General features: G+C 42.4%; 2 long non-coding RNA genes across 2 annotated transcripts; both read left to right on the top strand.

Moving 5' to 3' along the window:
• Positions 1–4301: 4301 nt before the first annotated feature.
• LOC4340867 (uncharacterized) lies at positions 4302–5321 on the top strand. Its single transcript, XR_001546539.3, has 2 exons — positions 4302–4564; positions 5085–5321. It is a non-coding gene; the product is annotated as an uncharacterized lncRNA (long non-coding RNA).
• Positions 5322–17444: 12123 nt separating this feature from the next.
• LOC136357086 (uncharacterized) lies at positions 17445–18259 on the top strand. The gene is made up of 4 exons (XR_010742147.1): positions 17445–17615; positions 17703–17775; positions 17878–17976; positions 18056–18259. It is a non-coding gene; the product is annotated as an uncharacterized lncRNA (long non-coding RNA).
• The last annotated feature ends 1171 nt before the right edge of the window (positions 18260–19430 follow it).

Below are 19430 nucleotides of genomic sequence, written 5' to 3'. Positions count from 1 at the left end.
CCAAAAACCGAAACATTTAGCGGAATTAAGGCCCCGTTTGGTATAGCTCCAGCTCCCAACTCCAACTTATCTAGAGCTGGAGCTGAAATGGTACAGATTCTCATTTTTGGAGCGGGGTTGGCAAAGCTGCTCCACAAATTTGTACTACGAGGGTGGAGCTGGTTTTTCTGCTCCACAGCTCTACTCCATCCCAAAAAACCTACTACCCTTTAATTTTTTTAATGTATTTACACAAAAATGCCACTGAACTACCCCTAAACAACTCCTTCCATTCTCTTTCCTCATATTCTCCCATCATCGCCGGTGAGACTGGCCCGATTCGGCGGTGACCGGCAGCGTGCGGGCTGGCGGCAGGGCGCGGGCTGCTGGCGGCGCATGGACTGGCCGATGGCGGCGAGCGGCGGCGGTGGCGACACGCTGGCTGACCGGCGGGGCGACGCCAACCAAGTGTTCGACGAAATGACTACAAGGGACGTAGTGGTGTGGAGCTAACAAGTTTAGCCAAGCACTTTCACACCCACCTCAACTCCTATAGGAGCTAGCTCCTACTAGAGTTGGAGTTCACAGTTAGAAGTCGGAGTTTGGAACTCTACCAAACGGGACCTAAAAGTTACCCTCAACTCGATGTAGACTGGCCTACCCGGAGTAGATGCGCCGCGGTCTGACCGTTCGATGTACTCCGGCCTGACCGGTGTAGTACCTCCGGTCTAAGCAGCCAACACGCTGCATATATTTACTTGCCGGTAGGGGACGAAATTGACAACCCTGCTGGGAAGGGACACAATAACAAGACCTATCGCCACTGAATCTGTAGAGAACACACAAACATGCCACCCATCTATGGCAGAGTTACAAACATCTCCAGGGAAAACATGGTACCCAAACCGAAGTCACCCAAAGGTCTCATGGATTTCACACAAAGGTCCCATCAGTGGAGAAAAAAGTAGGCCCGGTAAAAACGCCCTCAAGTGGGATCGTCTCTCATTTCCATGGACACAAATGTATTCACACTGGCGGAGAAACCGTCTTTACTCTCAGTTTGTAACACCCTGTAGTCCCGGTTTTCCAATCAGGACTACGAATCCGGGATTATAGATCGCTATAATTTACTTGTATAGTATCACACACTAATAATTATATAATATAAATAGAATATAACATAAAATTAAACATAAGTATAATATAAATAGAATATAACATAAAATTAAACATAAGTTTTAAGTAAAAATAAATTGAACATAAGTTCACATATCTATCTATTATATACTAAAAGTCCATTAACCTTTCTACAAACGCTCCCAAGCTGTCACGTGGCATCCTACAAACTCTTATAAGCCGCCACATGGCGTTCTAATAAATTAGGAAAAAAAAAGGTGGACCCACTAATTAATTTTGCCAATTAAATCTCCATTAAAATAAAAAAAATCTGGTATCCCACCACCGTACGCACACACGTACACGTACTCCCTCCACACCCTCCGAACTCCCCCCTATTCTCCTATTCTCCCCCCTATTCCCCTTACCAACTCACCTATCCGGTACACGGTGGTTACTCATTAAGTGTTACTTCCTCCGTTTCAGGTTATAAGACTTTCTAGCATTGCCCACATTCGTATAGATGTTAATGAATCTAGGCACACATATATGTCTAGATTCAGTAACATATATATGAATGTGGACAATACTAGAAAGTCTTATAATCTGAAACGAAGGTAGTATTATTTTGTCTATGCCTACACGAATCATTTAACATATATTTAATACTCTAGATGACTTCAAATATGGCACTATCTCTTATCAACATATATTTTGGGCCGTCAGAGTTTTTCCTAACTATTTCCTCGTGCTGGAAGAAAGCATCAGGTAATTTAAATATGGATTTATCTCTGAACAACATGACTTCCATTTGACTGCTTGGATGATATCACAATCATATTAACCACTTAATCTTGATCCCTTTTCTACTTGAACCCACGCAGCACTTAGTTCACTGCGCAGAGGTTCTTGGAACACCAATTTGTTGGGGATTACAAGTATGGACGGCAAGCGCATCGGAACTGGATGCCTCTTCCCCTGCCACGAACAATCGATGAGGAAACCGCTCAGGAAAGGGAAGCTTCCCTTTGTGCTTGTTGTGGGTGGTAGAAGCATCGGTGAGGAGCAACCTCAGCTTTATCTACACTGCAATCAAATGGTTCTTCCTGATATCCCAGTGGCTGTTCCCAGGCTGTAGTCTGCAGGTGCTAATCCCGATTCCTCAGATCTTGAGAATCTCAACTCTGTTGCTCCCCTGCAATTGCATATGCGGTTGAGTTGGGAAATTCCGAAGTATGTGAAGATGTGGAGATAATAAGAAAATTGTCACAAAAAACACGGCGGGGGGGGGGGTTAATTTGATCTGTATCGTTGCAAATATGTCTATTTAGATAAATGCCATTACAATTCGTCTATTCGTAGCCGTGGTACTGAAATTTTACAAAGTTAGAACTATGTCATCGCCGTCACGTTTTTCATTTTCTTCCCCATATGCACGTGGGACCCAGTGTTAGATTCATCTTCTTCTTTTTGCTCTCTCTTATCATCTTCCTTCACTCTCCCTTATCGCCTTCATATGCAAGTTGTTCTTCAAATATTTGTTTGCGATTTCTTTTGTCTTGGCAGATTCGAATCGGAGAATGGAGGTTGCAGGTTACTACGAACCAGTTCGACGAGGAGGCGCGTGCAGCCTATTCGGCGGAATGCTCAAGAGGAACGCCATGCTCAGGCCACCGCGCCATGGCGAGGGGGAGATGTCCCAGCATGGAAGGGGGAGGTGGAGGCGACGGCAATGGCGATGGCTAAAGTAACGCAGTTTTGCTATTTTCCACAATATCCGCCTCTTCTTTTCAAGGTTATAGGCGGCACTTTTCTTTGTGATTGTTGCTAGCACCTCTCCTAGCTAGGAAGGAAAGAGTTGAAGAGGTCATACTTTACTACTGTTCATGTTATTTGTTTTAGCGTTATCAAAGTTCTTTGGTACAATGATCAGATTCATAGTTCCACGTTCCAACTATATATAAGTACCTAGCTCAGTATGATGTTTCATGGTGGAGTAGTAGTTTGTAGTAAACTATGAAATAGTACCTCTGTCTCAGAATATAAGAAGTTTTAGAGTCGACACAATTATTAATAAGAAAGTCGGTACAACTAAATGGGAAGAGGTTACGATTGGTGAAGTGAATGATGGAGGATTATATATGGTTGGTTGAGAAGGGAATGTTAGTGGATAAGTTGTTATATTTTGGGTCAAATCCTGAGAGCTAAAGTTGTTAATAGAGAGTATTAACTAAATATTTGTATTTGCTACTTGTAGTGGCCTGACAAAAACATGTTGTGCCAATATTTGTCGTCAAAATTCAAAATTCATTGTATTGAGCAAGCAGGCATTATGCTCAGTATCCCTAGCTAAGTCAACTTAAATATATATTAGAATGCAAATTATAGAATCACTAACTGGCGGCTATTGAGTCTGAATACAACTCAAGTCTCAATTTCATCTTAAATTAAATAAGAGTTTCTCAAGTCAAAATGGATACACACCAGTATCCTGTGGCTCAGTTAAATCTATAGTATCCATATGCGACATCCTTGAGAATTTTCTAGGTAATGAAGGTGTAGTAAGTGTTGGACTACCGGAAGAAACTTGGAGAAAGACATACTAGCTCCCAGGTTTCAAATTATGTGTCGTTTTAGTTTTTTTCTAAGTTAAACAGTCCTAACTTTGACTACCAATTTCTACACATTTGTATATAGTTTAACAACATGTTATGAATGTATTTCTTGTAGTCAATCTAAAAACATAAAAATTTTATTGATATATTACACAAATTTATAGAAAATGATTGTCAAAGTTAAAAGAATGTTTGACTTGAAATAAAACTAGAACGACAAAACTAAAACAAGTAATTTGAAAGGGAAGAAATATAGTATTATCTCTCAAAAGATCTAATAAATAAAAAAAGGTAGAATCATGATTTATTCGTTTGTAAAGGTTTAATTTCAAATCAATGACTAGCTTGTACATAGAAGAAAAGTAGTGTACTTCTACAAAGACTTGACAAAAACAAAAAAGCAGTCTCACATGGCACAATAATTAGTTTAGTACACTTGACGACCCATATTGCCAGTCATTGCAACCATTGACCAATTCCCACAATGTAGGACAATAAATTTGGTTGGAGTTAGGAAAACATCTGGCATCAGCATTGACATTTTGTTTCAAGTTCAAAGTCATCACTTTGAATTAAGAACCGGTCAGCAAAAAACAGTCCAGACCAGTCGCTATCCTCTGTTAGCTAGCAGCCTTTTGGCACCAATAATTCAACTTTTACTCAGACCTGCTATCTCACTATATATAAGATAGTCTCATGGGTTTCATGGTGTGCCAAATTGTACATGCTTATTTCAAAAACTCAGCTCAAAATGGCTTCTAGGTCTCCTGTGCTGCTGTTTGCGTTGATGGTTTGTCTTGTCATCGTCTCGCAGGGTGTCCTCGCTGCAAGGGAGCTTGTCGAGACAACCAAAGGTAACATATATCTCTGTTTATACTTTTGAAAAAGACTGAAATCTTGGTATGTCGGTGGTCACCACAATTTCATAAATATTTAAAATTTAACAACTTTTGCCTGAATTTAAATAAATTTGAACAAAATCATAAAAAAATAGAAAAATCCGGAAATTTCATACGAGATAGTTGCTTCCGCGGGGATTCAGGAATTTCAATCTGAAATTTCAACCCCTGCATGTATCCGTTCGTATCAAATGCTAGGATTTTCTCGATTCCTATGGCCAGTCTTCTCATTCTGAAAGTCTGTACATATATTGGAATTTCCTCATACTTGGTGTGTGTCACTCGAACCTTTTGTTGACATAATGTTTGTCATTTTGATTTCTGGTCATCAGAGGGTTAATGTACTGTTCTTAAAAACATCACAAGGTTCATATATATAGTGTGTTCTGCATGTGCCACCAATTTGAATGGCATGGCAGGATCGAATATCAACACATGTCATTATCTAACTAGAGTTTGCCTGCTGATTTTGCAGTTGTGGTAGATGGAATGAAAGTTGAGCTTCCTGAAGGCCGCAAAGGTGCAGCTGCTGTCTCGGGGTATGGAGGCGGCTGGCCAGGGACATACGGACACTATCCATGATACAATTGTATATTCTGGATATATAAAAGGATTAATTTAGCTTAACCGTGTATATGTGCATCTATTTTATTGTGTATTTAGAATGTGTTGTATCGTTATAAATCTTTAATTTTACACATGTATTTAAAGACGTCCTGCGAAGCAATCGGAGAAGACAAAACGGAACACCAGGGACTGAGGAAACTAGAAGCCGTTAAAGCTCATTCTTTTTAAGCTAGCCATTTTATTTGTTACTATAAAAATCATTTTTCCGGGCATGCAGTCAAAAAGATTTGCACAAACAATGAACAAACCACCCCTAATAAAAGACATGCGAAAATTATCAAAATTTTCACAAGCGATATTACTCGCATGTGAAAATTAATTTTTGTTGGTTGGTCATCTCAAGACACCTGCCTGTGATAACATTGTTTTGGAAATAAATGAACTGGTGCTCACAACCATCGCAGCGGAATGCGGAGAGCCGTTGCCGTCATTGCTGCTGTCAGGGAGGCGATGGACTAGATACATCATACAAGAGCCTTGTGGTCGTCCTCACAGACTTGGTTCCCCCAACTCCAGTACGCCACTGCTAGATCCATGAGACTCGTAGTCATTGTTGCAGCCTTAGCTCCCCCACATCCACTATGATACCGCCACATGCATCCAGGAGAGCCTCACGCGCGGTAATTATTGCCATAGCCTCGACTCCCTCTCCCCTAATGCGTTACTGCCAGCTCTAGGAGACTCACTCTTTTCGCTGTAGCATCGACTCCCCATCCCCCATGGTGCCAGCTGGTCATCGTCGTAGCCATGACTCCCCCTCCTCCACTATGCTACCGCCACAAGAATCCAGCAGAGCCTCGTGTGCGGAAATTGCCATAGCCTCGGCTCCCTCTCCTCTAATGCTATGCTGCCAGCTCCAGGAGACTCTATGTTATCGCCATAGCATCGACTCCCTATCCTCCATGGTGTCGGCCGATCATCGTCGTAGCCATGACCCCCTCTCCTCCACTATACTATCGCCACATGCATCAAGGAGAGCCTCGTGCGTGGTAATTGCCATAGCCTCGGCTCCCTCTCCTTTGATGCGTTGCTGCTAGCTCCAGGACCATCTCTGTTATTGCCGCAGCATCGACTCCCCATGCTCCATAATGCCGGCCGGTCATCGTCGTAGCCATGACTCCCCCTCTCCTCCACTGCGCCCTCGCCGTAGCATGGTGTAAAATCACTTATTGTCATATAGTCTCAACTTTGTACTCTGTATCCATTTTTTCCCCAACACGTGGGAGACCTGATAGTTTAAGAGTAAAACTTTTACTCCTACAAATTCTATACTTGAATAAAACTAGCACTGTGGCCAAACATGAAGTCTATCTTGATTGTATGTTTAGTTTATATAGATAAAGCCTTCCCAGGGGCTTGCTTAAGAGGCTTGCTTAAGAATAAGAAAGATATATATATAATATATTTCAAAATAGTAGTGTGGAATGTATTTATGGTGATTCCATAAATATTCTATCCTAAAAATCGAAATAATAGGGACTTTTCAAAGATTTGGTACTGTTACTAATTCATAATCTGGCATATACATGATGAAAACATCATTCTTAATTCTACAATAACTTTTATAATAGCGTTTCTTTTTCTTCCAATGAAGTTTCATTTTTTCTAAAATGTACCCTAATTTTGGGCTTAGTCCTGATAATTGATTCAACTTGTTAAAAGATAGAACTTGGTTTTATTTTGTCTTCAACAAGTTCAGTAATAAGCATAACAACTCTATTGTTCCAATGGTGAGAAGAACATATATTAGCTTTTTGATAAATTTTCAAACGAATAATTTCACAGAATTATTTGGCTCCAATATTTGGGTCATAACCATCCTTTTGTTAATCAGATTTGCAAACTTTTCCACGCACAGGTATATATATACCAACGAATTCCAGAACATAAAATGGCCATTACAAGTATGGAAGATAAATGGTGCTTCCTGTCGCGGAGAATCAAATGCATGCATCTCGAGTACTAAAACTAAAGATTTATAAGTGTACCAAAGTAACGAAAGATATATGTTTAACAAAATACAGGAAAATATATGTCGTTTAACAAAATACGAAAGACGAACATGTTGGCTCAATCCCAACAATTTATTAATCCATTACATGTAGAATATATATGTGGCGTGTTCGCAAGTATAAATCATGGACGAGGTGGGCTGGGGGCGTACGACGCCGGCAAGCCGCTGCCATACGACGATCCATCTACGTTGATTGCAAAACCAGCAAATAAATAAATAAATTGCGATTGTAGCCTCTCAGTACTTGGATACAATTGATACAACTTGTAAGAGAAAATTTTGACAGTACTTGAGCAGGTACCACTGGTGGAGAAACCATCTTTCGTCGGTCGGCCGATTTCCACAATAGTCCTGGATGCAATAAAAACCGGGGCTAAAGATGATCTTTAGTCCCGGTTCAAAAGGGTAACGGGCATATTTGATCTTTAGTCCCGGTTTGTGTTACCAACCGGGACTAAAGATCATCTTTAGTCCCGGTTCGAATGCTGTCAGGTCATGTCAGGCCCCCCCGGGATCCAACCGGGACTAAAGTCGTAACTTTAGTCCCGGTTGGTAATACCAACCGGGACTAAAGATCCCGGTGATCTTTAGCCCCGGTTGGTGCTACCAACCGGGACTAAAGTCCCACCCCTATATATATGTCTTCTTCCTCCTCCAGCTGCCCGAGCAAACTTCAAAATTTTTTCAAAAAAGAGGGGAGGTCATGCCAAAATTTCTATTGAATTTATTTTGGTGATTACATACAAATCGGAGGTGCCTAAAAGGTTTGCAACTTCATCCTCCAATGTTTTTTTTTGTCATACTACATTTGCACCTATGTTTTGCACACTTTTTTTGTCTCCAAAATTTAGTTGTAAGTTGATGAGAGAGAAAATGTGTGTGGGGAAGAAAGAATATATAGAAATTTAGTTTATTTGCTAAACAAGGTTTTATAAAATAGTTGAGAAGGAAAACTCCAGTGAAAGTTAATCTTAAATAATAGAAAACAAACTAAAATAAAAATTAAAAGAAGTAAAACACATTAAAATTAGTTTAAAACTTTACAAATAGTTTTTAAGAATTATTTGGTGTAATATTTTATGATTTTTGTATGAATAAAGATATCTTATAATTATTGTATGACTGTCATTATTGTAAGAATAATTATTTGTGTACGGTTTTTTGACTCATGTAGATGGATCGGCAATGGATGTACGCTGACCGGCGGTCCAAAGAGTTTATTGACGGCGTGCACTATTTTTTGAGAGTGGCCGAAGCTAACAGGCAAAGGGGTTTTATTTGTTGTCCATGCAATAAGTGTAAGAATCAGAAGGAGTATTCTGCATCCAGGACTATTCATTTCCACTTGTTTGAGTTGGGGTTCATGCCAAGCTATAATTGTTGGACATCCCATGGAGAGCAAGGTGTTGAAATGGAAGAAGATGAAGTGGAAGACGACAATATTCCGGACTTTGCTCAGTATGTTGGATTTGAAGGAAATCAAACGGGCGAGGAGGAAATAGCTGCTGATGGTAACGACGTTGCGGATGATCTTGGTCAGATGTTGCAGGACGCCAGGGAGGACTGCGAAAGTGAAAAGGAGGCCCATAAATTGGACAAGATGTTGGAGGACCACAGAACTTCGTTGTACCCAGGTTGCGAGCAGGGGCACAAAAAGTTGGATACCACTCTGGAGTTGTTGCAATGGAAGGCAAAAAATGGGGTTAGTGACAAGGCATTTGGCGATTTATTGAAACTCGTCAAGAACATTCTTCTGGGGGGAAACAAATTGCCCGAGACAACGTACGAGGCTAAGAAGATAGTCTGCCCGTTAGGACTGGAAGTTCATAAGATTCACGCATGTCCGAACGATTGTATCCTATATCGCGGTGAGGAGTATGAGAACCTAGAAGCATGCCCTGTTTGCAAAGCACTACGATACAAGATTAGACGGGACGATCCAGGAGAAGTTGACGGGCAGCTAACAAAGAAGAGAATTCCTGCTAAGGTGATGTGGTATTTCCCTATAATACCACGGCTAAGGCGTTTGTTCAGGAACAAGGGGAATGCTAGAATGTTGCGATGGCACGCTGAAGAGCGTCAACAGGACGGGATGCTAAGACACCCCGCCGATGGTTCGCAGTGGCGAAACATCGACAGAAAATTTAAAGAATTTGGAAAGGACGCACGAAACATACGGTTTGGTTTGAGTACGGATGGCATGAATCCTTTTGGAGAGATGAGCAGCGGCCATAGCACTTGGCCCGTTACGATGTGTATCTACAACCTCCCCCCCTGGCTATGCATGAAGAGGAAGTACATAATGATGCCGATTATTATTCAAGGCCCCAAGCAACCTGGTAACGACATCGACGTGTACCTAAGACCACTGGTCGAAGATCTTAAACAGTTGTGGAAGAAGGAAGGTGTCCCCATGTGGGACGAGGACAAACAGGAGGAGTTTAACCTACGAGCGCTGCTGTTCGTAACCATCAACGATTGGCCTGCACTTAGCATCCTATCCGGACAGTCCAACAAGGGGTACAAGGCTTGCACTCACTGTATGGATGAAACAGAAAGTACGTATCTTAAGCACTGTAGGAAGGTTGTATACATGGGTCATCGTCGATTCCTTGCAGCAAACCACCCGGTACGGAAGAAAGGCAAGCACTTCGAACATAAGGCCGACCACCGTACGAAGCCTAAACATCGCAGCGGGAAAACAGTGTTTGCTATGGTTAAAGATCTTAAAGTAGTGTTCGGAAAGAGGCCTGGAAGCCAGCCTATAGAGAGCGAAGATGGTCACACGGCGATGTGGAAAAAGAACTCTATATTTTGGGAGTTACCATATTGGGAATTCTTGGACGTACGCCACGCAATCGACGTGATGCACCTCACTAAGAACCTTTGCGTAAACCTTCTTGGCTTCCTAGGTGTATACGGAAAGTCGAAAGATACACTGGAAGCACGTAATGATCTGAAGCATATGGAACAACGCGGCGACCTTCACCCGGAACCAAAGGAGAAAGGAAGCCATTACTTGAGTCCAGCCAGATACACTCTTAGCAAGGCAGAGAAGGAAAGTATGTTTGAATGCTTGGAGAGCATAAAGGTACCGTCTGGATACTCCACGAATATCAAGCGAATAATAAGCACGAAGGAGAAGAAGTTCACAAACCTAAAGTCTCATGACTGTCACGTGTTGATGACACAACTGCTACCAGTTGTAATAAGGGGTATCCATCCAGACAATGTCCGGGCAACAATAACAAAGCTATGTGCATTCATGAACGCAATTTCGCAGAAGGTCATCGATCCGGATAGATTAGAAGCCCTTCAGAATGAAGTGGTGCAATGTCTCGTCAGTTTTGAGTTGATATTTCCACCTTCATTTTTCAATATAATGACGCATCTGCTTTGTCACCTTGTGAAAGAGATCCGTATTCTCGGGCCCATGTACCTACACAACATGTTTCCTTTCGAGTGGTACATGGGCGTTCTGAAGAAGTATGTTTGTAACCGTGCTCGTCCAGAGGCAAGCATCGCCAAGGGTTATGGAACAGAGGAGGTCATCGAATTTTGCGTAGAATTTATCGAAGACCTTCGCCCAATCGGGGTACCTGAATCACGCCATGAAGGGAGACTACGGGGAAAGGGAACTCTCGGAAGGAAAGCAATAATGACGGTAGACAACAATTTATTCCGTAAAGCCCATTTCACTGTTCTGCAACACTCTTCATTGGTAGCTCCTTACATCGAGGAGCACTTGGCTCTAGTTCGCGCCAGGAACATCGGTACGTCCGATGCATGGATTACACGGCATCACATTGATACTTTCCCCGCGTGGCTACGACAACATCTCATGGGTAACGAGTCGATCAACCAACAACTTGCCTTCCTGGCGAGGGGACCGTCTGGGTCGATCGCGACATTCCAGGGATATGACATCAATGAGTACACATTCTACACGAGAGCCCAAGACATGAAGAGCACGAACCAAAACAGCGCTGTTCGTGTCGATGCCATGGGACACGATGGAACAACTGCCACGTATTACGGTGCCATCGAGGATATATGGGAACTTGACTATGGTCCTCTCAAGGTTCCTCTGTTCCGGTGCCAATGGGTTAGGTTGACTGGTGGAGGCGTAATGATTGATGACAGTGGGATGACAACTGTTGACCTTAACAAGGTTAGATACTCGGACGAACCTTTTGTCCTTGCCAATGATGTAACGCAAGTCTTTTTCGTGAAGGACATGTCTAGCAAAGGAAAGAAGGGCAGAGGGCCTGATGAGCCTAAGCGTCAAGTGGTTCTCCCAGGCAAAAGAAAAATCGTCGGAGTTGAGGACAAGACTGACGAGGATTACGATCAGTTGGATGGGCAACCCCCTTTTACGGTGACGATTGACCCTAGCATCCTCCTATCAAATGAAGACACCCCTTACTCACGCAGCGATCACAAGGAGGGAACAATAGTGAGGAGAAAGTACGTGCGGTCAACCGTCACCGCCGATGTAATGCCGTAATTATTGTGTACACGATGTAAACTATTTTGGATGTATTGATTATCCATATAAATCAATTGATGTATGGCATATGTTAATTACGCACGATTATTAGAGGTTTCAACAAGTTTAAATCATGTATATGCTAGTTATATGTGATACTTACAATTTTTAAAAGTTTTAAATCACACAGGTGGCAATTTCATATGTATGTTAATTAGAGTTTTTAACATTTAATTTACTAGCATTCATATGCTAATTATAATTGACTAGAGGATTTTTAAAAGTTTTAAATCACGCAAGTGGCAATTTCATATGTTAATTAGAGTTTTTAACATTTAATTTACTATCATTCATATGCTAATTATAATTGACTGGAGAATTTTTAAAAGTATTAAATTTAATATATTTTTAAAACTATCATTCATATATTAGAGTTTTTCACAATTTAATTTACTATCTTTCATATGCTACTTATATATGACTATTCGAATTTTTAAAAGGTTTAAATCATGCATGTGGCATTTACATATGTTAATTAGAGTTTTTAGCATTTAATTTAATATAATTCCTACGCTAAGTATATATGATGATTACAATTTTTATTAATTTTAAATCATGCAGTATGTACATACATATCTTAATTAGAGTTTTTATCAATATAATAATATCATTCATATATATGCTAAGTATATATGATTATTGGAATTTTTATTAATTATAAGTCATATATTTGCTTATTACGATTTATCCACTTAATTTATTACAGACAAAAATAATTTTTCGAAGTAATTGTCATTAATCTTTGTACTTTAAATAATGTTAATGTATTAACTTCTATTTTATAAACACATATGTAAGCGAAAATCATATGCAGTGCTATAATCTTTAGTCCCGGTTCTTAACCCTAACCGGGTTTAAAAAGAATTTCGAAATAGCGGGAAAAGATATTTACTCCCGGTTGTTTCGAAATATCTTTAGTCCCGGTTGTTCTCAACAACCGGGAGTAAAGATCTTTTCTTTACTCTCGGTTGTTCTCAACAACCGGGACTAAAGATATCTTTAGTCCCGGTTGTTGAGAACAACCGGGAGTAAAGATCCGGGGGTATATATATTCCCGGTGCGCCCTCGTCTTCTTCACCAACACTTAGACGTTTTCGGCCGATCGATCTCACTCGGCCTCTCTCCTTCGCCGCCACTGCCTAGGGCAAATCCCCGCGCCGACGCCGCCATATCTCGCCGTCGTCTCGAACTCGTCGTCCTCGCCGCCGCCTCCGCCTCCTCCGCTGCCGCCGCATCTCTGGGGTGAGAGCCGCCGCCGCCAGATCTCCCTTCATCTCGATCTCTCTCCGTCGCGCCGCCCGCCACGAGACGCCGCGCCACGACGACGACGCGCCACGCCGACGCCGCGCCAAGCCGCCGCCGGCACGCCACGCCGCCGCCTTCGCCGGCGCGCGCGCAATGCCGCCGCCGGCACGCCACGCCGCCGCCTTCGCCGCCGCGCAACGCCGCCGCCGCATGCCAACGCCACGCCGCCGCCGCCGTCGCCACGCCGCCGCCGCCGTCGCCACGCCGCCGCTACCTTCGCCGCCGCGCCAACCGCCGCCCCGATGCCGCCACACCGCCGTTAACGAACGAGAACGAGAACGATCGAACGAACGAGAGCGAGAACGAACACGTCAACTTACGTTGCCGTGAGAACGTGAACGAGAACGAGAACGATCGAACGAACGAGAGCGAGAACGAACACGTCAACGTACGTTGCCGCGAGAACGTGAACGAGAACGAGAACGATCGAACGAACGAGAGCGAGAACGAACACGTCAACGTACGTTGCCGCGAGAACGTGAACGAGAACGAGAACGATCGAACGAACGAGAGCGAGAACGAACACGTCAACGTACGTTGCCGCGAGAACGTGTACGAGAACGAGAACGATCGAACGAACGAGAGCGAGAACGAGGACGAACGTTAACGTGAAATGCAATATATATATATATATATATATATATATATATATATATATATATATATATATATATATATATATGTTACTTCGCATTTATCCTAATACATCTTTTTGTATCTTGCAGAAAAGACGTGTTGTCGGAGTCGTCTGTCAAGCCGGAGTGGAAGAGCTAGCCCTAGAAGGAATTGGAGCAGGCAAGTGACGTAATAATATAAACGATTGTTATATTTGTAATGCAATTAATTAAGATTATTAGACCTGTAATTAGACTTATCATATAAGATTGTGTAGTGTTCTAATATTATTTGAGTTTTAATATAAGATTATTTTATTGCAAATTAGACTTAGTATGACATTATTGACTACGGAATTGGTGCGACTCCTAGCAATTGACTATTGTAGTCTTAATTAGACTTAGCATATACGCACGAAACACTTAGCATACATGACTATTTTAGTCTTAGCATGTAATATTATTTGAGTTTTAATATAAGATTACTTTATTTGTAATTAGACTTAGTATGTAATTATTGACTACGGAATTGGTGCGACAAGTAGCAATTGACTATTGTAGTCTTAATTGGACTTAGCATATACGCACGAAACACTTAGCATATACATGACTATTTTAGTCTTAGCATGTAATATTATTTGAGTTTTAATATAAGATTATTTTATTTGTAATTAGACTTAGTATATAATTATTTACTAGCTAGGGTTGTATAATATACGTCACCTAGACTTAGCTTATATCACGATTTGTAATTAGACTTAGCACGTAAGGTTGTGTAGGGTTCTAATGTACGACATTTACACTTAGCATACATGACTTAGATTGTTAAAACATAAATGTCTCGTGACTTAGCAGATGTTTCTTGTATCAACAGATGGCTGACCGCGATGAGGAACAGATATTGTACGATACAATCGCGGAGGGAAGCAGCCAGTACTGGAATGAAGAAGAGGGGAACGAGGATCCAAACCAGTACTTGAACGAGGAAGGGAACGTGGAGAGGGATGCGGAGGGGAACCAGCAGGGGCACGTGGAAAGGGATGTGGAGGGGAACCAGGAGGAGGAGGCTAGTGGTAGTCAACCCTCCGTTGAACAGAAGAGGGCACGCGGGCAACGAGGTGCAGCGAAGAAACTTGAGGGTCGGCACATTATAACGGAAGTGGAAGAAGATGGACGTCCTAGTGCCCCGGCCGAAGCCGCCAAGAATTATGTACGTCACAGCGATTGGGTTGTGCGGGATAACGTGCCTGTCAGTACGGTGTACTGGCGAAGAACAAGGACACGCGGAGATTATGAGAGCTTTGTCCCAGATTCGGAGAAAGAGATGCTGTGGACCACAATGCTCGAGACATTCACCCTTCCTGCGGGTACAGAGGACAAAGTGAAAAGGTGGACTCTGAAGAAAATGGCAGAACAGTTTCAGAGCTTCAAGGGAGATCTGTACCAGAAGTATATCCTGAAGGGGCAGACACCGAACTTCGACACATTCCCAAAGCTAAGGGATCACTGGGATGAGTTCGTTGCATATAAGACAGGTGAACAAGGGCAGGCGATGATGGAAAGAAACAAAGAAAATACCGCCAAGAAGAAGTACCATCACCACTTGAGGTCAGGAGGCTATAGCGTCGCGATGCCAAAGTGGGAGGAGATGGAGGCTAGCTTGATTGAGAGGGGTATCGAACCGGCAACAGCCAATTGGCCGGAACGATCGAAGTTCTGGTACTATGCTCACGGTGGAACGCTCAACCCAGCTGATAGCTCACTGGTCTTCGGCGATCAGATACGAGAGGCTGCGCGACGACTAACAGATGCAGTGGAAGCCTCCTCTCAGGGCACGTTCCGACCAGACAGAGATAGGGACGAGCTGACACTCGCCCTGCAGACTCCAGAGCATCCAGGACGAACACGAGGGAAAGGGGTGATTCCTTGGAAGATTGGTTTCAAGGAGGACATCCACACGTACAGGAGTCGGATGAGGAGCAAGAGAGATACCGAGGCGAAGATTGCAGACCTAGAGTTCCGGATATCGAGCTACGAACTCAACATGCAAGAGGAGGTGGCAAGGAAGGTTGATGAACGCATGGCCGCACATCGGTCCCATGATCCCCAGCCGACCATTCCTCCTGCAATGGTGAGCCCGTCAGGAAACCGTAGCAGCTGCGCCTCAACGGGGCAAGTAGGATCACAGAGCATGGACGCCATGCAAACACAGGACGAATCGACCTGTCCCGTTGATGACATCACTCAGCGGACACCATGTGAGCTGCATATTCCTTTCAAGAACTTATCAATAAAGGTAAGATTTAGCCATTCCGCTAGTTGTTGCTTATATATGTTGATTACTAATAAATAATCTCTCACAACATGAAGGTGGCGTCGGGCATGGCCATCCCAACGGACCCTTCAGGTACTTACCACTGCAGGCCGATTCCAGCAGGATACTCGAAGGTCGAAGTTGAGTTGGTCGAAGGCGCGTACGAGGACCTCGAGCTGGATTACCCTGGAGGAGACGGTGAGACGCATCTACGAGACACAAGCCATGCCATTATTCTATGGCGCAGGCGGTACATCATCCTCCCTGGGCGACAAGCGGCGTCTCGTGCACCATCTCCTCCGGCTCCGCCATCTCCTCCTCAGGATCCTGCACCGTCTCCTCCTCATGCTCCGCTAGCACCGTCTCCACCTCAGGCTCCAGCATCGACTCCTCCTCAGGATCCTGCACCGACTCCTCCTCGTGCTCCTACACCTACTCCTCCGCAAGCTCCTCTTCCGGCACCTTCAAAGTCAAGGGCCCCCCCAGCTCCACCGCCTGCCCACACAAGGGCAACGAAGAAGGCGAAAGTTGACGCCGCCAAGAACAAGGACCCGGGGTACGATTGCACGCAAGAGGAGCTTGACGCTTACGTTGCATCAGAAGTCAAGAGACAATTCAAGCCTCGAAGTCCAGAAAAGAAGATTCCTATAGACCCCAGAGCGAACGCTGAAGAAAGCATCTTCTAGAAAGTCCAAACCAGTCCCTTAGCTTGGAGAGCAACCAAACCAGGAGATCGAGCCGTTGGTGACCGGGGAAGACATGACGATAGAAGAATTTATTATTGACACCGGTCTAACTACGGATCAATTGCTAGGAGTTGAACCAATAGAAAATGCGGAATTGAAATACATGTACGAACTCGGTAAACCGCTTGTCAAGCCCGAGCTGGTGCAGTCCCTACCCACACAAATGTACAAGTTCCATCAACTGTACGTGGAGATGAGCGCCACCGGTAGAGAGATGATAGGAGCGAGGATCAGGGACCCGGACTTCTTGCAAGGAGATGATATTCTCTGGATCAATTTCAAGGGAATCTACGAAGTATACCAGCTGGACGCCCTCGACGTCTCTATTATGAGTTGCTGGACTTTGTAAGTATATCGTTCAATTATAATTCTTAATTACTACGTCTACTTTAATTAATTAGGTCCTTGTATATAAGTAGACTATATAAAATAAAATACTCCCTTTTATCGTTGTAGAATGGAGATTCAAAGGGCCCGACGGCGGAGGGTTTTCTATACTGGATTCATCGACCCTCGGAGAGTAAACGTTGCAATGCTCGACCAATATCCGCAGGAAACAGAGGACAATCTCGTCCATCTCCTGAAGGCGCAGCATTACAAGACGTTCATACTGTTGCCGTACAACACAGAGTTAGTTTAATTTTACTGTCTTCCTACATACCAAATTTCATTCCCGTACGAACTTGCTAAGTGTTTCATATGTAATGCATCCCACGCACATTGCAGATTCCACTGGGTGCTTTTACTCTTCGACCTGTCGGCCTGCACCGTCAACGTATATGACTCAATGGATAAAAAAGAGTCTACGTTTGACAAGGTTTTCGAACTTATAGACAGGTACTGGCATAAGTTTCTCTGTTAATTAAGAAATTCTTGTTATGTTAATTATTTCTACTACGAATCATATCTTTAAACTCCATGTAGGGCTTGGTTTCGGTTCCGTCATTTGGTCCGCGGCAACTGGAGAGAAAGACTTAGGCGGAGGTTCAAATTTCCTGTGAGTACACATGCTCTACATTTATATTTCTCCGATTAAAATTAATACATACAACTGTATATTAATTAGATCTCACGCCGTTAATTTGTCATTTATTTGTAGTGCGCAAAGCAAAAGCAGGGAACTAACTTGTGCGGCTACTACGTGTGTGAGTATTGCCACTGCCTTGCAGACCAAATCATCACCACAAGAGAGCTCGATGTACGTACAAATAAATTCAAAATTTCATTACGTAACGATTTCTTGTTTAATTACTAATCAATTTCATACATTCATATAGTTTATTCGCATGAGGGATAACCTGACCACACACAAGGAATTTATCGCAGCGGTTCAAGAACAACTCATGGGATTCATCAACGAAGAAATCCTTGATCCCAAGGGTGAATTCTACTACGACGGAAACACAATTCACCGGTCCTTAGCTTCTGAGCTAGCAGCGACTACTACTACGTCGAAATCGTAACTAGCTAGGACATATAATGGATTGTAATTAATACATGACTACATATGTTTCTACATGCATGTGTACACATTTTCTATAATGTAAATATATTTTGGTCATATATATATCTATATACATATGCATTTGCATAACATATATATGTATAAATACATATATATTATGCATGTATATACATATGTACTGAACCATATATACATATAATATAATATAATATATATATATACATATATATATGTATGCATATATATGTATTGAAACATATATATGCATGGTTTATATATATATATATATATATATATATATATATATATATATATATATATATATATATATATATATATATATATATATATATATATATATATATATATATATATATATATATATATATATATATATATATATATATATATATATATATATATAAACCATGCAGCAACAGGGCCATGAAAAAAAAAGGTCAGCTCGATCTTTAGTCCCGGTTGGTGACTAAAGATCGATCTTTACTCCCGGTTATTTCACCCGGGACTAAAGATAGCGATCTTTAGTCCTGGATTGGTACTTCCGGTTTGGAAACCGGGACTAAAGGGGGGTTACGAACCGGGACTACAAAGGGTTTCTCCACCAGTGTACCCGAAGGCACCGCACTTGTTAACCTTTCTCAACACAAACTAAAGCTGAAAATTATGAAATAAAGAGTGGTTTGAAAAGTGATGATGCGTGTGAAATTTTCATGTGGGTATGTGCAGGGATTAATTTCTCGACGAGATGGCACCGATATCTTGCAGTATTTCCCTAGCTAAGACCCTACCGGGACATTATTACCAAATTTTGGATTCAATCATTTTCTTTATAAAAAAAAGGATGAATTTTGTTCAGAGTGGTTCAAAATCAAATAAATGTTGTTCAAAATTTTGAAAATAAAAATTCTCCTGGCAAGATTTCACTTAAGATACCAAAATCGCGGCTCCTCCTAATATTTTGGACAAAACTAGAGATTTTGATATATAGCTGGGCGTGTGTTTGGGTATTTACCTTGGTGGTCTCGACAAGCTCCCTAGCTGCATGGACGCCCTGCGAAGCAATTGCAAGAGAGACCAACAAGACGAACAGGAAGATCACACACCTAGAAGCAAGCCATTTGCGCTGAGCGTTTTTAAGCCTTTTTTTTATTATGAGAGTGCGCCAT

Source organism: Oryza sativa, chromosome 6, assembly GCF_034140825.1.
Source record: "Oryza sativa Japonica Group chromosome 6, ASM3414082v1".
NCBI lineage: Eukaryota > Viridiplantae > Streptophyta > Magnoliopsida > Poales > Poaceae > Oryza > Oryza sativa.
The sequence above is the reverse complement of the archived record's forward strand: the minus strand, read 5'-3'. Positions and strand labels throughout refer to the sequence as shown.